The following is a 22219-nucleotide window of genomic DNA, read 5'->3' as shown; positions in this document are numbered from 1 at the left end:
ACTGTGCTTGGACTATGATGACAAATGTGTAAGCTAGCAGGGTAACAAAACAGAAAACAACTTTGCAGTTACTATGTAAATAAAGTTTCATACTAAGACAGCTTTTTGGTTATTTTTTTAATTGTTAAAATTAATTCTATGACACCATCCATAAGCAATGTCAGACAGATATTAACAACTTGTGTCATATATTAAAAGGCAGAATGACCATGGTCAACTACCTAAAGACTGAACTGATCAACCGATGCTATCACAACATTAAAACCAGTATCCAATACAACTGTACCACTCATCCTTGACAACCCAAGCAAGGAACCTGCAACTTAATTCAAGTATGGCTCAATCACAACATTAAAACCAGTATACAATACAACTGTACCACTCATCCTTGACAACGCCAGCAAGGAACCTATGACTTCATCCAAGTATGTCTCCATCACAACATTAAAACCAGTATCCAATACAACTGTACCACTCATCCTTGACAACCCCAGCAAGGAACCTGCAACTTCATTCAAGTATGTCTCAATCACAACATTAAAACCAGTATCCAATACAACTGTACCACTCATCCTTGACAACCCCAGCAAGGGATGTGCAACTTCAATCAAGTATGTCTCAATCACAACATTAAAACCAGTATCCAATACAACTGTACCACTCATCCTTGACAACCCCAGCAAGGAACCTGCAACTTCATTCAAGTATGTCTCAATCACAACATTAAAACCAGTATCCAATACAACTGTACCACTCATCCTTGACAACCCCAGCAAGGAACCTGCAACTTCATTCAAGTATGTCTCAATCACAACATTAAAACCAGTATCCATTACAACTGTACCACTCATCCTTGACCACCCCCAGCAAAGAACCAGCAACTTCATTCAAGTATGTCTCAATCACAACATTAAAACCAGTATACAATACAACTGTACCACTCATCCTTGACAACCCCAGCAAGGAACCTGCAACTTCATTCAAGTATGTCTCAATCACAACATTAAAACCAGTATCCAATAGGAATGTCTCATCCCCTAGGAATGACCATCCATGTTAGCCTCTTCAGATCCAACATAAATAGGACTATCAGCACGTGTTGGCAGACAGTAAGTCAACATTCTTAACTCCTTAGAGCAGGACAACCATTGGAAAGGACATTCTGCAACCCCATTTATGAAGGCTGCTTGCCCATGCTGGCATATGCTTCCGAAAAGTAAGCAACTGTCCCAATGTCCCTAACAAATTACATATGCAACTTTATCTTTCATTTTTTACACTATGAAAAACATTCTCCTTATCTAGCATGTGGAACCTGGTCCCCCATACCGAAATAGTCAGGCCCTTTATATCTGACTCTCGTATACAAAGCACTAAACAACACTGACACACTGTAACTCTGCTGTAAAGTATTTACCTCAACCTGTGTTGTACATTCTTAATCACACAATATACTAATCAAAGCCCAAGGAAGAGAGGGTGTAAAAAGTGCAGCTGCACCAGGCAGAAGGGAGCATCAGTGAGACCATCTCAACCAAGAGACCAGTCACCAGCATAGTACTTCAGGACTCCGTGCTTGGCAGTCACCGGCATAGTACTTCAAGACTCCGTGCTTGGCAGTCACCGGCATAGTACTTCAGGACTCCGTGCTTGGCCCACTCCTGTTTGGCATCTACTTTTCTGAGGTCAAAGTTAATGTCAAGGGTCTCAGGCTCTCCAAATCTGTAGATGACTGCAAATTGTGAGCTATCAAAGATTACCTCCATGACACTAACATCCTGCAGGAGGGTCTAAGACAGACAAATGACTGGTGCCAAAGCTGTGGATTAAAACTCAATGCCAAGAAGTGCATTATAGTGCCTTTTGGAAAAAAGTCCACTAGGGTTTATTACTCTATGAATAAGTCACCCCTAAGAGTTAATCCAGTTGTTCAACATCTGAGAAAATATGTCAACAGTAATCAGGCCTTTTACCAACACATAAACAAAGCTTGTGCTGGTCATTCTAGGTCATTCTATGTCTCCCAACTCATAAGTAAGGGTATGGCATTCAGGTCCAAGGAAGTTATAGTACCAGTTTACTCGGCCTTTATCAAACCCATCATGGAATACAATGCCCCCTCCAGCATGTATCTGACCAGGCATATGTAACAGTTGGAATGCTCACAGAAGTTCATCAGCAAGAGAATCCAGGGTATTAACAGATTGTCTTATACAGATGGCCTTAAAGTCGTGTTTCTATACAAAATGAGTAGCACCAGAAACACTAGATCCAAGGATTTAAACTTTGCTTGCGACATAAATCAAACAAGCTGGTAAGACAGATATGTGTCTCAAAGGGTTATAATGCTCCAGAATGGATGACCCATACATGTGAACCAGAGTCCATCCTTAACCCTTTTCACACAAAACCTTGACCATTGTATAGGAAATCAAAACTTCATATCTGGTCTGGCCCCCATGTCTATGATAGAGACAGACAGTAAATATTCTCTAACATATTCTCCTCCACTAAACTTTTAGCAACCTCCTAACTAACATACATGTCCAAATGGACACTCATGTTACATGGGGACACAACTTGGTTGAGTTTTACGGTTAGGCTTATAAAGGCACTGGTGGTCATTAGCCTAGTATTTCTTCTGAATCTATGAACCTATCAGTTAATTTATTATTTATTTAAATAAAAGCTGAAAAGAAACATTTACTTGTGGGATTTAAGTTTTCATTGGTGTCTCGCTGCTCCTCACCCACTTTCCATGCAATAAAAAAATTTGCACATCCTTAAATTTTATGTAAGATACATACCTAAAGTGCCACTCTAAACAAACTGTTGGCCTGTTGACTGTGGCTAGATGATGGTAATACCCACCTGCTTTTCTGTGATTGGTTGTTGTAAATTGAAAGGTATTGATGTTACAGGATGTGCTACAGATGGTAAACATAAACATTGTATAATCAAACCTCTCCACCTCCAAGGGCAAGAAATCTGACAAAAATAACGGGGGAGGGAACAAAGGCCTAAAATCAGGGAGAGATTTTAAATATTGCTCTTATAAGCTTAAAACATTACTGAAATAACAAGATTTGCTTTAGCTTTGCATTTTCTGAAAGATGAGAAGTCTGAAACTGAAATGTATGTCATTATTTAGTGATGTAGATCCTCAATGATTTGCAAGAAAACCACAATTCTTTATGAACAGACCAAAAATGTAAAGCAAAAATTTTAATGTGTTTATCCTTTGTTCACTGACTTAGTCCCACTAGGCTTGTATCCTCTTTCCAGGGGAAACCCAAGGTGGTACTTATACTGTTAGGGAAAAGTTGATCAGTTCTATGGGAAACTTACCCAACTGCACTCATTGGAACCAGCCCTCACCTTAGAAGATGCTGACATCTGTGCAGTCACATAGACTTGGTTTAAAGCCGTCAAAAGCACCCTGGCCATACCGGGTTATAATGCCTTCCACACATTCTGACCACAAACTGAAAGTGAGAGAACTAAAGGAGGTGGAGTTTCAATATTAATCAAAGGTAAATACACCTCTAGATTGATTAAACAAAACGATTCCCTTGAAGTAATCCATGTCCAACTGACTGTAGGTAAGACTCCCCCTCCAAGTTATTGCCAGTTATAGGACCCCCTCCATGAACCAGGGTACCCACACTGCATACTTGGATCTACTTGAATCGCTCAAGATACAACTAAACACCCAGGTTTTAGGTGACGTTAACTACTCATCCATAGATTGGGTAAATTATACGTGTACCAACACACTTGCCCAAAGGTTCTTGGACTTCATCAACTCCAATGCCCTGGACCAGTTGGTTGAAACCCAACAAGGGACTCAAACATTCTGGATCTGGTGCTCAATAATATGGGTGATCGTTGCACCACCCCATGTGTGCAGCACTCCCTAGTGAGGTCTGATCATAAATCAGTCTCATTAGAACTAACAATAACATCTGCCCCCCCTCCCCCATTAGCAGCAACTAGACTAAAAAATTTCTCCAAAGCCAATGACAACCTAATATGTGATGACATTAATAGCTTCATAGCCCCTCCCCTCACTGATGGTGTGGACACCTATACTGGGATTTACACCACTGCCTTGTATAAACATCTGTACAAATGTACTGACTCAGCTGTACCTGATAGGATCAAAACAAGCTCCTCAAGAAAGAACAAGCCTGCTAGGTGGACATCCACCATTAACAGGTTATACAATAAGAGAAAGAAATTGCTGTACCAGACCAGGAAGGAACACTCTCTGAATTGGAAGCATTCCCTCCTTGACTTAAAACAAGCAAATAAGACACCTTGTAAGGTATTCTAAAGCTAACTATAAATTCAAATTTGCCTACTTGATGATGACAGCAAACTGGGAGCCATTACTGAATCCCCAAATGATGTGGATACTCTACAAAAAGGCCTTACAGAAACAGATGCTTGGTGCCAGAGCCATGGGCTCAAGCTCAATGCCAAGAAATGTATAGTTAAACATGTATCCGTGAATTACCATATAGGTGGCAGTACACTAAATGCCGAAAGTTTGATAAGAGACTTAGGGACACAGGTGGACAGTGGTCTCACCTTCAATAACCACAACGCCACAACAGTCAGGAAATCCTTCTATGTGGCACACTTCATCACTAAGGGCTTTTCATCCAGAAAAAAGGAAGTCATTGTCCCACTGTACTCATTCCTCATTAGACCCATTATAGAATACAATGCCCAGTTTGCTATATACCTCTCAAGACATCTGCAACAACTGGAAAGGCCACAGAAATACCTCACTAAAAGAATCACAGGCCTAAAGCAGATGCCCTACACTGACCGCCTTAAAAAAACTCCAGCTATACTCTGTCACATATCGTCTACTCAGAGGCGATCTTTGCTTAACATACAAGGCCATGTCAAACCCAGAGCTGTTGGACATGCTACACTTAAAGAAATCCCAATCCCTCAGAGCCACACGCTCCAGGGATCTAAACCTTGTCATCACAATAAACAAAACATGCTGGAGGGATAGGTTCCAGACCCAGAGACTCCACAGACTCTGGAATAGATAGCCCATACATGTCAAGCAGAGTGCCTCTTTGGCCCTCTTCAAAAGGAACCTTGACGATTGGATGGGAGAAAGGAAATTCACCCCAGGGATCACGTCAGTCGCCCTGCTAGACAGGGGTCCAGGGAAGTAAATAGTGTGGGAAGAAATAGCCAGGGAATTGTTATGGCTAGGCTTGTATAGGCCCTAGGGCTGATAGCCTAGTACCAACCTATGAACCTATGAACCTTCTCTAAGGATAACCATAAGGCCTTCTCTAGTTATGTCAGAAACCTTAAGAAAAACCCAGAGCTGTGCAGAACTGATTGCTAATGGCACCACATATACTGAACCAGCAGAAATCTCCAACCTTCTACTTGAAAGGTTCAGTGAAAACTTCTCCCCCTGGTCCCCACCACATATCCCCCAAAGCATCCCTACCACCTGCCCTCTACCTAGTATCTCCAAGGGGCAGATCGTAAACTCTCTCTCCAAAGCCATAAACACAGCCTCTATGGGACTTGATAATTTCCCAGGCTGCGGTCTAAATGGATTAAAACAGGAAGTAGCTGCACTGCTGAGTACTCTTTTTAACCACAGTCTAAGCACTGGTTTTGTACCTGCTGAATGGAAAACAGCAACTGTCTTCCTGTTGCATAAAGGAGGTGCCTTCACAGACTCTCAGAACCATAATCCTGACCACCCTAATCTGCAAGGCTATGGAAAGAATAATCTTGGCCCACATCAACAAAGATATAGGAGACCTCCAAATGCTCAACCTGACCCAGTGTGGCTTCATTAAAGAGAGATCCTGCCTCTTGAACTTGGTGGACTTCTTTGAGACAGTCACCAAAGCCCTGGACAAAGGCAAATCCATGCATATGGCCTACCTGGACCTGGCCAAGGCCTTTGACACTATTCTCCACTCAGGCATCATTGATAAACTCACCCAGCTGTAGATCAACCCATATATTGTCAGGTGGGTTGCAAACTGGCTCACTGATAGAATGCACCAGTCATCTCTACCTCCACCACCAGACTCATAACCAGTGGTGTTCCACAGGGATCTGTGCTGGGGCTCCTGTTGTTTGGAATCTACTTCTCATATGTGCAGGCTAAAACAAAAGGCCTATGGCTGACAACGTTTACTGATGATTGCAAACTGGGTGCAGTCATTGAGTCCACAAATGTCAATATCCTACAAGAAGGACATACACAGACAAATTGGTGCCAAAGTCATGGGCTAAAACTCAACACAAAAAAATGCATTATCATCCTCTTCAGTAAGGGTGACATCCCTGCAGATTACCAAATTAATAACAACACCCTAAGCATGGAATCAGCGGTGAGAGATTTGGGCACACAGATGGACAGCATCCTTTCCTTTGATCACCACATCTCCACAGTGGTAAGAAAGGCTTTCTATGTTCACCACCTCATATGTAAAGGCATTGCATCCAGAACAAAAGAGGTTATAATCCCCCTGTACTCCTCATTCATCAGACCAATAATAGATTACAATGCTACCTTTGGTATGTACCTTACCAACCACCTGCAGCAACTGGAAAGACCTCAAAGGTTTCTTACAAGGAAAATTCAGGGTCTTCAGAATATATCAGTCATTGACAGACTGAAATCACTGCCACTATACTCTGTGTCTTACAGAATTACCTCTGCCTTGCATATAAAGCAATCTCAGATCCTGCTCTAATTGCACATTTGTAAATCAAATGGTATAGGATGAACTCACTCTAGGGAATTCAGCCTAGTATATGACATCAGCAGGACTTGCTGGAGAGACAGATATGTCTCACAGAGGTTACCTCTCCTCTATAACAAACTTTCAATTCAGGTGAAGCACAGCCCCTCACTGACCCTATTTTAAGCATAATTTGAATGATTGGATGGGAAACTGCAAAGTCACCCTGGGAGTTTCACCTGTGTCCAACTTGGACAGGAGCGGTAGTTGTTGACTTAGTTCCACTTAATACCTTGATATTCTTGGGAACAGGGATTGTGCTTGGCTAGGCTTATAAGGGCCCTAGGGCCATTAGCCTAGTAAATTCCTATAATCCAATGAATTATTTTTGATAAGTGCTGTGGGATCTTTTACATCCAGCTGAGCTACCATCATCTCAAGCAGGTGGGTCCCTCAGTTTAACATCTAATCTGAAGGATGATACATTGAGGAGTGTATCACATCTGTTATGCTGCACTGCAGTGTTACCATTTGATCTACCTGATGTAGGAGTAGAACCTGCAGCATTTTCCACCAAAGGTTAGTGGCTTACCTGTTGTGCCATTGGCACTGAATCTGTACAGTTGAGGGGTATGCTTATAATTCAAGGAGAAGCATATATGGTACTGTATTTAGGCACTGCAAAATTATCAACCAGGTTAGAGAATTTTTGGATATCAGGGACAGTTTAAAGCCTAAATTCAGCTGATAAGAAGGTGCAACTTAATTTTTCATTTGAATATATATAGATATTAGACATGTACTGCTACATGGATTTGAGTATATATTTGACAGATGCTGTAACATAAGCTGCATTCTGATATAAAGGTTTTCTGAATAAACAGACATGTTAACTCTGCAACTAATGGAAGCTATCAAAGGTGTCAGAACTGTCACTTATTTCATGAACATTCTATAAGTCTATGTTCTGAATACGCAAAGCTTTATCTGAACCTGAAAGTGAAATCTGCTATTTTATTACAAACAATATGAATCCCTGAAAGGTATGTGACATCACCTACTTACTTGACTCATTCAAGTGACACAAACTACAATATGATAATGGATATACCTACTAACCTGGTGGTCCTTAGTTCAAAGTGTGCTCCTCGTTTGTGGTTCTGTATACCAAGAGAGAAAGAAAGCAGGCAGATTAGATGAGGAAAAAGAATGTAGTGCTCAGTTTTGAAAACAATGCATTGTTATAAATGAAGCAGTATGTTTCTTTTGACTATGCAAGCTAATTCGAGTAAGGGGAGATGTGCAATAAAGTGCACATGACTTTTGGTTGTGTATTTTTTGATGGAATATTATTCTATGATGCAGTTGACATGGGGGGGGGGGGCAAGGAGGGCAAAAAATATTGCGTGTGTCGCTCTGTGCACCAAAATGTCTTGTTACATTTCTGGCATAAATTCTCCAGCAACCAGAAAGTTTACAATGTACATCATATCTGACTTTTTCCATTGTTGTTCTACGTTTATAGGACAATCAACTGTCAGAACTTCTATAACTTCAAGTCAGAACCAATTCCAGCTGTTTCCAACATGCAGACATCATTTAAAATTAAACATCAATAACTTGTCTCCCAAAAAATCCTCAGGGGGATAATCTCCTTTGAAATGTCCTCCACTCTTTTCATCTCAAGTTATACTCCCTTGTTGCACTTGTCTTGCTCTTACCACAGCAGTAAGGATTCCTCCCATTCTGAGTAGAAACACACCTCTTATACATCTGGTAAAATCTGTAGTTGTCCTACCTCAGTAATTTTGTTCATCTTCCCTTTTCAAAAACCCAGCTATACACATCCCCCAACCATATCCCTTCCTTTACACACTTCTCATTGCATGTCACATCCACTTTCAATTGCTTATACTACCACCTCATCCCTTACCCGACATTCCCTTAAACTACCCAAATTCCTCTACGCTGTAAAATGCAAGGAGATCAGACCACGCTGCTTCCTCTCAAGAGGCAAACAAGATGTAGGGGGAGAAGGGAGACAGGGGCATTATGGGTAAGGGGAGGAGCATGAAGCTCGGAGCCATAGCTGGAGAAAGCGCCCGTGTCGGATCCGATATGGATCCAAAAACCCTCCGGCTCCTTTGTGGTAACATCGAACCTAACCCTTGGCCTACCTCATTCATCTTGTGTTTTAATTAATGCCCAAAGTATTAAAACTAAACAGATCAAGTAAACATCTTTTTCATCCTCCACCACCCCGACCTCATAGCGATAATAGAATCTTGTCTCAAACTCACTGATCCTTCCATTCAAAACTTCTTCCCTGGGTACAACTATTATCCTGATGAGAGACTTGGTTCTAAACCTGGGGGTGGAACATTACTGCTATTTAAATCTAATTCAAATGTTCAACTCTTAGCCCAAAGCAACACTACCTCAGACTCCCTTCCTAACTGGCTACTTCTTCATGTCCCTACCACTAACAACTATTGTTTTTATTTTGCTATAACTTATTTCCCCTCACCAACTTCTTTAGCCAACTTCAAAACCCTTTTCTTAAAAATTACCTCCTAAATAAAAAATCTCAAAAACTTCATCCTACTAGGTGACTTCAATCTCAAATTTCTTGGAAATCCTTTATAACTTCAAAGTTACACAACAGGTCATTGAACCCACAAGACCAAATCTCAACTGTTCTCATCAATGATCACTCATTTCTTAGACTTATTACTAATGATCTAATAATTTCTCAAATTCTCATTCACCCCCTACTTTGACTGACCATTATCCAATCATCTTCAATATCTCTCACCACATAAACAAAATCCCTCTCTCCATCATATCATTCTGGAACAAATCCTAATCCGACAGTCAACCTAAAGGCAATTCTAGCCTCATTAGACTGGTCTCCTATTCTCTCTTCTACTGACCCTTTTCACTGCAGATTTCTCCTCACACAGATTCTCACTAACATTCATGATTCACTCTTCCCTGAAAGCACATGGCTTTGTAACCCCCCCCCCTGCAAAATAGCTGGCTCATATATGAACTCAAATCCCTCCTTAGTCTCAGAGAGAATACCTGGCATACTTAGAAAAGTAGGCCAATCTCAATCTGTAAAAGTCACACTATGAAAAAGCATCAGTTTTCCCTTTTAGATTTGCCTAAAATTTCTCAGCAGAAGTTAACCACCTGACAGGTCATACAAATCCAGCTAACACCAATTCCTCCTCCACATCTCAGCTCACAGCCACAGATTTCAGCTGTCACTCCCGTATATTTCCTGTCTCCAATTCCATCATAACCCCTCTTCTCCCCCCTATATTCCCATATTCCATTATAAAGCATTTCTAGCTAAAATAAAGTACCACTACTTGAAGAACTAAACACTGACCCAACCATTGGTTCTCCCGATCTCCTCCCACATTTCTTATTCCTAAGTTAGGACTTCATAGTCCCTCCTTCACATTTATAATTTCTGCCTAACTCAAAACATCATGCTTGATATCTAGCAAAGAGTCATTGTTAAAACACCTCATCAAAAAAACTAACCCATCCCACACCACTGACTTCTATTCCACACCATTGACTTCCATCCCTCACCACTGACTTTTAATTTGAAGTAGTTTACTTCATTTGATCTTCAACATGTGGGTCTTTGGATCCATATCAGATCCGACACGGCCGCTTTCTCCAGCTATGGCTCCGAGATCCATGCTCCTCCCCTTACCCATAATGCCCCTGTCTCCCTTCTCCCCCTACATCTTGTTTGCCTCCTGAGAGGAAGCAGAGTGGTCTGATCTCCTTGCATTTTACAGCGTAAAAAACTCTAATTTTTGCTACCTTTCTAGCTATCCTTCTTGTGTCTAACCTTTTCTGTACCTTCACGGATTTATTGTCATTGTTTTGCTGGTAGGCTTTTCTATCTTCCTCCCCCAGAGCATCTACTACGTCAAGCCAGGGACTCCTTTCTTCAGCTAGCCAACAAGTTGGGCATCACAATCAACATGAACAAGTCTGCCCTCCAACTGGTCCAAGTTCTAGATTTCATTGGGGCACAGCTGGACACAATGTAATCACAGGTGTTTCAAACCTCAGACAGGTTACGCAGCTTGAGGCTATATGTCTTACACATCCTTCAGAACCAGTTACCAACAGCCAAAGCAGTGTTGAGGGCTTTAGGTTCTATGGCAGTCACAATATGAGAGTACTGCAGTGGACTCTAGCAGTACAGAGGTCGCTTTAAGACCTTCCCTTATCCTTCCCAGTGAGAATTCTAAAAGTCTGCAGGGACTCCCTTTGGTGGTGGAATCAGTCCCTGGATCTACTCAAGGGCCATCACTTTCAACCCCCTTTATCCCAACCATGGTGACCACGGACACCTTCCTACTTGGGGAGGGGCATTGCTTGGGAAGGACAGTCCAAGGCATGTGGTCCCCTTCCAAGACCTGTCTGCATATCAATGTTCTAGAGATGAGAGTGGTTTTGTTGTATTGCAGGCCCTCCATGCTCAGCTTCCTCTGGGAATGACTGCAGTTCAGATGGACAGCATGTCAGTGGTCTGGTATATCAACAAACAGGGGTGAACCAGATCTTATCCCTTATGTCGAGAGGCCATGAGAGTGTGGGAATGGGCGATCTCCATCAGCTGTTTTCTGGTGGAGACACACATCCCGGGATGGCCCAACATTTTAGCGGACAGGCTCAGCAGATCTATCCTGATGCCTTACGAGTGGTCTCTGAAGTCTTACTGAGCAGATCTTTCTAGAGTGATGTCATCCTTGCTGCGATATCTTCGCATCTCCTTCCAATGCGAAATGCAGCCAGTTTTTTGCTCTGAGCCCCCCTCAAGGGGAAGTCCCCAGAAATGTTCTGATACATGCTTGGCCTCCTGGGCTTCTTTATGCTTATCCCCCTCTTCCTCTCATGTTGAAGTTTCTGCAGAAAGCCTGAAGGCTGGGGAGCACTGTGATCCTCATAGCCCCATTCTGGCCTCATCAGGTTTGGTTTCCCTTACTCAGGTCTCACCTAGTTGTTCCACCATGGATCTTGGATCTGGTCCCAGATCTGCTTTTACATCCCTTGGGGATTCTTCAGCCAGATCTGGACAGTCTGAAGCTTACTGCTTGGCTGCTCTGGTTCCCATGATTCTTAGGACTCCCGGTCTATCTTCTCCCATTAAATCCATTCTGGTGGAGGCTCATAAATCGCCCACCAGGAAAGTTTATCATAGTAAATGGAAACGTTTTTCTATTTGGGCCATGGAGAGGTCTTTGGATCCTTTCACTGCACCACTTCCAGTGGTCTTAGATTTCCTAGCTAGCATTTTTCATCAGGGTGCTAGTTCCTCTACTGTAAAAGTTCAGCTAGCTGCTATTTCTAACTTTCATGTTGGGGTAGTCATGTCTTCATTGACTTTGGCTAAATTTTTTAAGACCTTCCTCAAAGGTGCCTTTCTTCTCAGACTTCCAGTTAAGGACCCCATCTCTCCGTGGGACCTCATCCTGTTGTTGCAGGCATTGGTTTCTTCACCCTTTGAGCCTGCGGCATCTGTGGATCTACAATTTTTGACCTGGAAAACTGCTTTCTTGGTTGCCATCGCATCTGCTAGAAGGGTTTCGGAGCTTCAAGCTCTTTCTATCAAAACCCCTTACATGATCTTTCACAAAGATAGAGTATCGCTATGCACTAACCTGTCCTTCCTTCCCAAGGTAGCTTCAGAAGTCAATATAAATCAGATTATTAATCTACCAGTATGTTTTCTGAATTACCAGAACAAAGGGGAATACAAATTACATTTACTGGATGTACATAGGTAGTTGAGGATTTATCTGCACAGGACTAAACCTTTCCGCAAGTCTGATCAGCTTTTTGTGTCCTATACTAAGCCCATCTTTGGTAAATCTGTCTCGAAAGTGACTATTGCTCGCTGGATTTCACAATGCATTGGCCAGGTTTAATCAGCTAGAGGTTTGTCTCTTCCAGGAAAAGTGAAGGCTCAATCAACCCGATCTATGGTTAAGTCAGCGGCCTTTTGGTCTAGGGTCCCTTCGGATGATATTTGTTCAGCTGCTACTTGGGTCTCATCTCATACCTTTATATCTCATTATAAACTGGATTTGGTCTCTAGGAGTAGAGCATCCTTTGGCTCTGTGGTGCTCCAGAATATCCTTCCATGAGGGCCTCCCAAGAGTTAGGTAGTTGGGGACTCTATCCCACAGGTTGAAGATCAAATGAAGTAAACTACTTCAGATAAAGAAGTTATGTACTTACCATAATGTTCCATCTGAGTAGTTCTACTTCATTTGTCTTCAACTGTTCCCCCCCTCCTTCCCCCTAACCTTATCCTTTGGGATTTGACACGTCCTTTGTACTGGATAATTGTTGCTGGGATCTTTGGTTCTCTTAGGGCTAAAGCTCTTTTGTGATGTTGGTGTTGGAGGATAAGGTGTTATTAGGTTGATATCTGTTATATGTTAGGCAGCAAACTTGATATGAAGCGAGAAGGGAAACAGGTGGATTATGGGTAATGGGAGGAGCATGGAGCTCAGAGCCGTAGCTGGAAAAAGCAGCTGTGTCGGATCCGATATGGATCCAAAGACCCACAGGTTGAAGACAAATGAAATAGAACTACTCAGATGGAACATTATGGTGAGTACATAACTTCTTTTTCCACATCATTGACTTCTATCCCACACCACTGACTTCTGTCCCATGTCATTGACTTCTATCCCATACCATTGACTTCAATTCCACACCATTGACTTCTATCCCATGCCACTGTCTTCTGTTCCATCTCTATTTTTCTCATACTTGGTAAACATCCTTGAAAAGTTAGTTACTCCCCATTATATCTCCTAATATCATTTACTATCCTCAGAACAGCAAGGTGTTTGGGCTGGTAGGAGCACTACTACTGTACTCTGGACACTAACACATAACATCCTCCTGGCTTTGGACAAAGGTCTTCTCACTGGAGCTATCTTTATTAAGCTCACCAGAGCTTTTGATCTGGTTAACCATAGCATTTTTTTAGATCACCTAACTGAAATTGGAATCAATCAAGATACAGCTCCTTGGTTTAAAAGTTTTATTTTCAATCATACTTCTTTGTGCATCTTTAAAACACTCTGTCTGCTTCCTCCCTTCTCCTTAAAGGAGTCCCTCATGGTGCGGAATGTTTTGACCCCTTCATTAACACATTCCATGTCTAGATCTGTAACACTTTGAATACAGTTTGATACTACTGTTATGACCTAGTTAACAAGGCTTTATAATAGTTTATAACACTCATCAAGAATAGTGAAAACATGTGATAGGCATAACAAATGAGCAGAAAATAACCCGTTATTAAACAGAACAAAATATTATTTGAATTGTTGATCTGTAACTGGGTACAATCATATTGAAGTCACATTAGTAAATGGAACACTGTCTGGAGAATAAAAACAGCTTTAGTAACAATTAAATGCATATTTGAATAAAACTTCAGACACACTGAGTAAATCTTCAAATACGCTAATTAAATATGATAACTTCCTATGTAAAATTCATGACTAATTTCATTGTTAATATTAAAAACTATTGTTAATTAAATTATATTTAGATATTAAGTAATATTTTAAATTGCTATCTAAAATTTCTAATTAGAATATTACATATTAAAATGCTTTTATTAAATTTAATTGGGCTGAAATAGTCTGGGGTCAGACTGTCTAATAAATATTCTCAAGAAACAATAAATGTGAATGTTAATATGAAAGTGTATCCAATTGCATTGGGATCAAACTGTCCTGCATCTATCCCTGAAGGTCCCATTGTATCTCCTCTTCTTTTTTTCATTTTCATTAATAAACTACAATTTGACCTCCATCACCTCTCTTTGTGCTGATGGCACAGTCTTATTTTACTTAAATCTGACATCCTCCACCATATAGCAACAACTACAAACTTATCAAATGACTTAATAACAAAAAGCTAACGCTGAACCCTTCCAAAACTAAAAACAATGCTGTTTGATACCGCCCCAAAATGAAAAAAAAATAACTCTAAATCCCATCTTATCTATGACCAAGTTGACAACCTCGTTGATGAAGTCATTTCCATCAAATAACTTAGTATGTGGCTAGATCCTTCACTCCACTTTTACCTTCACCTAAAACAAATAAAGAAGAAAACAAATTCCCTCCTATTTTGGTCCTGTAATATTTCCCCCTTTCTTTCTAGACCTACCAGGAATGCCAAAGGCAAAGGCTTTCTACTAGCACAGCTTGAATATGGACTCCACTGGTTGCAGCAGCATCCAAGAAAAATTCCTCCACCGTCCAAACTATAACCAACTTTATTGCCATTTCATTATCATTTTCATAGAAATGAGCTTCATGGTATCATGCCTAATAAACACAATTGGCTACCCGTCCAACAATGTGCCAACTTGCTTCTTGGATACCAACTCTACAAGCTCCTCAAAGAACACTACTGTACTTCACTTGCTTACAACCTCTTTAGACAACCCCTAAGTTACACTCTAATAGGTCTTAACCACTCTGGTCCACTTCTTCAATGTCTCATAACCAGACTTCATTGCACGGACCATGCCTTCTTCCATTTTAGCCTCCAAATTCTGGGAATCACTCCCTTCTTATCTTTAAGACCTCACCTCATAACTCTCATTCTGTGCTCAGCTTAAAATGTTCTCAAGTCTGAATCAGTATCCAAATGGTTTCTCTCTGGACACATCACCTAATCCTCCACTCTCCCCTTCACCTGTCAAGCAACATTGTCTTCCTTGCATTATTTTCCTGGATTAATATGTGACATCTCTTCCATACTGTATCTATTGTATAGAGTTCATTTCTGTGTGCCCTTATCTTACCTTTGCTATCTTTTACACATTGTCCTCTGTCCCTTTGCTATTTCACTCTCGTCCTCTCTCCTTACTCTAACCATTCCTATTGTCCCTTATCCTGTGCACTTTATTATTACTGTTATTGTTAATTTGCTGTCTGCACACAGCATTTTGTTTGTATTCATACTTCTTGTTAACTTGCTAGCCGACTGTCCTTTATATTTGGCCGAGCTGTGACTCAAATGTGTCCATTTGGATCAGTGTTCTACCCTGGTTACCAAATTAAATAAATAAATGAACAACCAAACCAAGAGTTTGTTGATCTTTGAGTCCAACTCACCTAATGAAATTGCCATATAAAATGTTCTCCTTCCATTGTCTATTGCTCTGTGCCACTCTATTAATATGTCCAACTCAACAAGCTTTGTAGATGTTGTGTACAAAATGTATGTAACACACATAGCTTTTCAGTACATAGCATCATACGTAAGCAAGATTTGTGTCCAGTACAGTTAAATGTAGATAATTCAGTCTTGCTTTTACATTTGGATAGCTATTACATATAAGAAACAGAGTCAAAACCTTCCTGTTATCCATCTCACATTTCATTGCAATGTGCATACAATTGAGTTCTTTTATGTACAAACCCAGTAAATTAACTAGATAATAAGTCCACTCATTTTACCTTAATATTTTGTTTTTATTATGCTGAGTGTCTACATTGTTGCAAATAACTACACATCTCTTCAGAAAATATTCAAGACCCTAATGTCTACTACAACTCTATATTGCTTTAATTATTGTGGGGAAAGGTCATAAAGGTTACTGCAACAAGCATACCTCATGTGCAGGTCATAGTAACCTTTTTGAATTCAGCGATAGCCATAACATGGAGTTGCATGGTGCTCTAGTATTGTTTTTTCAAATGGATGTGGCATATCTCTCAGGTATGGACCAGTTGACCAGTATAGATACTGGGAAAGCCATGACATTAGCTGCCGTCTTTAGGTAATCTATTGGAAACTGGTCTGCAGCTAAAGAGGTTGGTTTTAGTTTCAGAAGACGTTTTCTTATAGCAGAGGTGGCGAATGGAGAATGGATGTCATTGGTTAGTAGTGGATGGGAGTGAATTGTTATTATTAATAAGAGATTCTGCTGTGTTTATAAAGTAGGAGTTGAATTTAACTGGTATTGAATCAGTGGTGTTAGAAGTTTTGAGAAAGGGAGCGGTGATTTGGCCAGGAAGTTTTAATTTGTTTAGTGATGACCAAAAAAGTGTTTGGCATTTTTATTTTGGTACATATACTGGTATAATATGTTTGTTTATCCATTTAAATGTGGTCCATAGCAAGATTGCTGAGCTACCTAAATGTATGAAATAATTTTTTTTGTTCTTTTTTGTCACACTTTCCAGGCTTTGCCTCTTTAAAGCCTGATGCTTTTAGTATCTTTATACAGTGCTTGCTCTGACTCTTTTTATTCATATAGGGGTAAGGCTTTTTAGAATATTTATAAAAGTTTCAATAAATTGTAAGATAGCAGCATCAAATGACATAAATTATAATACATTCCAGTACTGGGTCAAAGTATTGATAAAGGTGTCTTTGTTAAATTTTGTTCTGTTACGTATATGGTTATAAATTATGCTTTTGGATTAAGTGTTATAGTTTCTAACTGCATAGGTGGGAAGGTGGTTGCTTATTGTGTCTGGTAGACATCCAAATGTTTGAATTGTGTTTACTTTGTTGGTAAGGATCCAATCAAAAGCTGAGTGCCTGTCAGACTTTTTATTGATTCTATTGGTGGAGCTGATTAACTCTGTAATGCTGTATCAATTAATTGATTCTGAGGAAGTGTTTTTATTGATCAGCTTCCAGTCTATAATGAGGTTGCCTAGTTTAATATTTTCTTAATCAGTCTGGTGAGATACCCAGCAAAAGGATATACTCTGCTCTTGAAATTTGTTACCAGGTGGAATAAAAATAACTGAAATACACAGAGATTATTGCTGATTTTGAGGAGTTCCACATTGTTAAATTTTGCAATCTCTATGGGTAGAGGGGTAATTTCTAGGAAGTTTTTCTAGAAAATAGTAACACTATCAGCACATTTGTTTTTCCAGTCAAGCCTGAGTGTATTAAATACAGGAGTGCTAACTTCATTATCTATTATACAATTTATTTTTGCCTTACTTCGTGAGTTTGCCTTTAATTCTAAAGGTCCATAATACGTAAAATTGCCTTGTTTAGGCTGATTTGTTGTAGTATTACACTCACAAGCAATTTTTCTTGGTGTTGTTACATCAAGAGGTTAGTGGTGCCTTGTACAGACACAAACTCTCAGAAAGTAAATTTTATCTATAAAACTTTCCTTAGAACAGAAACCTGCAACTTACTGTGGCTAAAACAAAGCCATCGCATGGAGACAAGCTTAAAACGCCTAGTTTGCATAATAAACAGTACCACTGTCAAATCTTAGCACATCTAACATAGTCTAGTGCCAAAATCTAGAGACCACCCAAGGACATTTGTATAACCCAGTCCATGACCTACAGTAGCCTACCAAATATAGGTTCAGACAACAAGGATATGCAATTTCCAAATGTCTCCATAGCCAGATAGATATGGGCATTGCAAGGCAATGTAGCAATTGTCTTATGCTTACAGTCAAACATTTAATCATAAAAGAAACAAATGCAGTATGCAAGAGATGCACATACACTCTTTCACTGAAGGCAAAAGTATCTCATGCAAACAAGGTTATCAAGTACACACACACACAAACACACAAATCCACCACACATAATGTCCACCACACACACAGATCACCTTATGCTGAGGTGCTTAAAAGCAATCTTTCCAAACCTCAAGTACCACCTAAGCCTATAAACAACAATGCCTAGCCTCAGCAATCTGTAAAGCACTCAATAAAAGCAACACCAAACACTACATATACACTTACACCTAATGGACCCCCAAGATCAAAGCCCATAAGGCAAGCAAATACATTACATTCTTATCAAAGGGGAGTTCATTGTATGATGCACAGACGCCCTACATACCAGACAAGGAGAAGACAAAGGTTGTTTGCTTATATGGAACCAGGATGCTCCAAGTTACACATGCACTCAAGTCACTACACCACAGGTACCAGTATGATTCTGTCATAGTCGATGTGAACATTAATGACCTAAGATATGACCTGGACTATATGAAAAGAGACATTATTGATCTCTCTGAATGTGTGTCTCAGGCAGGTATGTCCCCTGCATTGAGCAGCATTCTATCTTCACTAAGGATGATGCCACAGTATGAACAAAAGATGATTGACTTCAGAAATTGGCTTGGTTTCTTGTGTCTTTCCAGGGGAATTGAATATTTGTCTCCATGGGAGGACATGGGTAACAAACTATGTTGTCTTGAAAAGGATGGTCAGTACCTGTCTCTCTGGGATTCCAAACAATGGCTAAAACTTTATCCACCCCCTTAGAGCCATTTTTAGGCAATGCCAAATTGACAAACCTACTGACATTGCAAATAAAGTTCAAAGAAACATAAAAGTGTTACTGCTCATTGTTAGGAGATAAATAACAAACTCAACACCCTACAAGCTGTCTTCACTCTGGAGAATATAAATGTCTGTGTCATTACAAGATGTGGCTTAAATCCCCAAAAAGTATTCCAGAAGTACAAGGCTTCAGTGCCTTCCACACATTTAGACCATCAGCTACACAGACAGGGATAAAATGTGGAGGAGTCTTGGTCCGTATTAGCAATATGCATAACTCTATGTTGGTTAGACAGGATGATGCCCTTGAATTTACCTGCATGCAAATCACCATAGACAAAGTCCTATACTATATCCTGGCAAGCTACAGGTCATCCTCTTTGTCTCTGGAATCTCATAGCCTGTACTTAGACCTACTGGAGACCATCACCAATAAACCAAATATCCTATTCATGGAAGGCTTGAACTACCCCTCTTTAGACTGCAAAACATAAAGTGCCTTATACTCGCAGGCATATTGATTCCTGGACTTGAACATGAATACCCTTAACCAGATAGTGTGCCCACCTGACAGAGCTTCAAACATACTGGACATGGCACTCACCAATATGGAAGAGCACTGCACCCCCTCCTCCATGTGTCATGTGCTCATTGATGAGGTTAGACAACAAATACATCTCCTTTGAAGTAAAAATCAACTTGGCAATACCCAGCAAACCCTGTAACAGTTAGGAACTATTCCAAAGCAAACCACATCCTATTAAGTAATAGTTTGCCAAAATTCAGTGCTCTTCTCAACCCCGAATTCACAGCAACCCATGTGGAATTGTTTGCAGAGACCCTGTACAACCATGAAAATGGCTGTATAGATGCTGTTGTACCTACTAAAAATAAGCCCAAATCTAACTGTAAAAACAAAGCACTCTGGTGAAATTCAAACCTTAATAGGGTACATAACAAAAGAAAAAACTCATGACTAAAATCAGAAACAGCAGTTCCCTTAATAGAAACTCTCTAATTAAACTAAACAGGAAACAAAGAAGACTAATTCAATCCAACAAAGCCAATTTCAAGGTCAAGATAGCTTTACATACTAAAGACAACTATAAGACAGTCTACAGTTATGTCCGAAATCTCAAAGGCAGCACACATCAGTGACACAGTGGATTTGCTGGCCAACAAATTCAGCTAAATTTCACCCCAGACTCCCCTCCTGCTTCCGCATGGAATAAATAATAGCATAACCCCCCCCCAACTATAACCAAGGAAGCAGGTCTCTGTGGTGCACGTTAAGGACAAAACACAGCCTCAGTGGGCCCCAATAATATCATGGGATGCCTCCAAAATAGCTTACAAGACAACCTATCAGGACCACTTCAGTTGCTTTTTAACTATAGCTATAAAACAGGCTTGCACCATGAGAATGGAGAACTGCAACAGTTGTACCACATCACAAGGGTTGCCCATCAACTGACCCCAGAAACTACAGGCCCATTAGTCTGACTAGTCTGATATGCAAAGCCATGGACTGAGTTATCATGGAAGTGATCTGCAAAGACAAAGACAACTTTCTGACACTAGACTCAACCCAGTTTGGCTTAGTCAAGAGAAGTCATGCCTATTAAACCTGGTGGACTTGTCTGAGTAGGTCACCAAGGCAATAGATTAGGGGAAAGTGGTGCATACTACCTACCTGGACCTGGGCTAAGGCATTTGATACAATACTCCATCCAGGTGTTGTTTATGAACTCACCAAACTGGGTATAAATCCCTACAAAACAGAATGGATTGCCAGCTGGCTCACAGACCAAACCCAGGAAGTCAGGACTGGTGAGACCACCTCAACTAACAGACTGGTCACCAGCGGGATGCCTTAGGACTCTGTACTAGGACTGTTCGTATTTGGCATCTACTTCTCAGAGGTAAAGGCTAATATCAAGGGTCTTTGGCTGACCAAGTTCGCAGATGACTGCAAACTGGGAGCTATCATAGATTCCCTCCATGGCACAAACATCTTACAAGAGCGTGCAACACAGATAAATAACAGGTTCCAGAGTCACAGATTAAAACTCAATGCCAAGAAATGCATTACAGTGCCTTTTGGAAAATCTGCCACCCAGGCTAATTCCTGCATCAGTAAGATACCCCTAAGAGTTGACCTGATTGTTAGGGCTCTGGGGACATATGTGGACAGTAATCTGGCCTTTGACCAATATGTGGCCAAGATAGTAAGAAATCCTTTCTATGTCACTCAACTTATAAATAAGGGCATGTCTCCCAGGTCCAAGGAAGTATCACTTTATCCGTCCATTATTAGAACCATCATTGAGCATAATGCCCTCTACACTACATGCCAAACAGGGCATTGAGTGTAATGCCCTCTTCATCATGTACCTGACCAGATGTACGCAACAGCTGGAATGCCCACAAGGGTTCATACCAGGAGAATGCAAGGTATAAACACAGTGTCCTATATGGATTGTCTTAAAGCCATATCTCTATACTCTCTCTCCTACAGGTTATTGAAAGGCAGTCTATGCCGGGCGTAGAACACATCCTCAAATCTGTCTGTGCTGGACCTTTTGCACATCTGCAAAATGAACAGCATTAGAACCACTATTTCCAAGGATTTAAAATTTGCTTGTGACATAAATAAGATATGTTGGTGAGATAGATATGTGTCTTAAAGGATGCCCACGCTGTGGAACAGCCTCTCCATCCATGTGAAGCAGACACCATCCCTAACTCTATGTATGCTTATCCTTGACCAGTGAATGGGGAATTGGAAATTCACACCATGTCTCTGAGAGACAGAGGCAGACAGCAATGCCAAAACTAACATATCCCACCCCCACATAACCTCTAGAAACTTCCTAACATGCCCCCTTCCTAATAAATGCCCATGATACATTGGGATACAAGTGGGTTGGACTGCACTACTAGGATTATAAAGGTCCTGGTGGTTGTTAGCCAAGTATATACCAGTGAAACTATATCTATATTTAACCAGCTTTCATTAGTAACTAGGATATCAAGAGAGTGAGTAGCTACATATGCATGGATGTCCTGGATTTTGTTACATCTACTTCTAACATTTATGTTTAGAAGCAGGAGT

The sequence above is a fragment of the Protopterus annectens genome, chromosome 16.part0 (genome assembly GCF_019279795.1).
Source record: "Protopterus annectens isolate FY-2018-M chromosome 16.part0, PAN1.0, whole genome shotgun sequence".
Classification (NCBI taxonomy): domain Eukaryota; kingdom Metazoa; phylum Chordata; order Ceratodontiformes; family Protopteridae; genus Protopterus; species Protopterus annectens.
The sequence above is the reverse complement of the archived record's forward strand: the minus strand, read 5'-3'. Positions refer to the sequence as shown.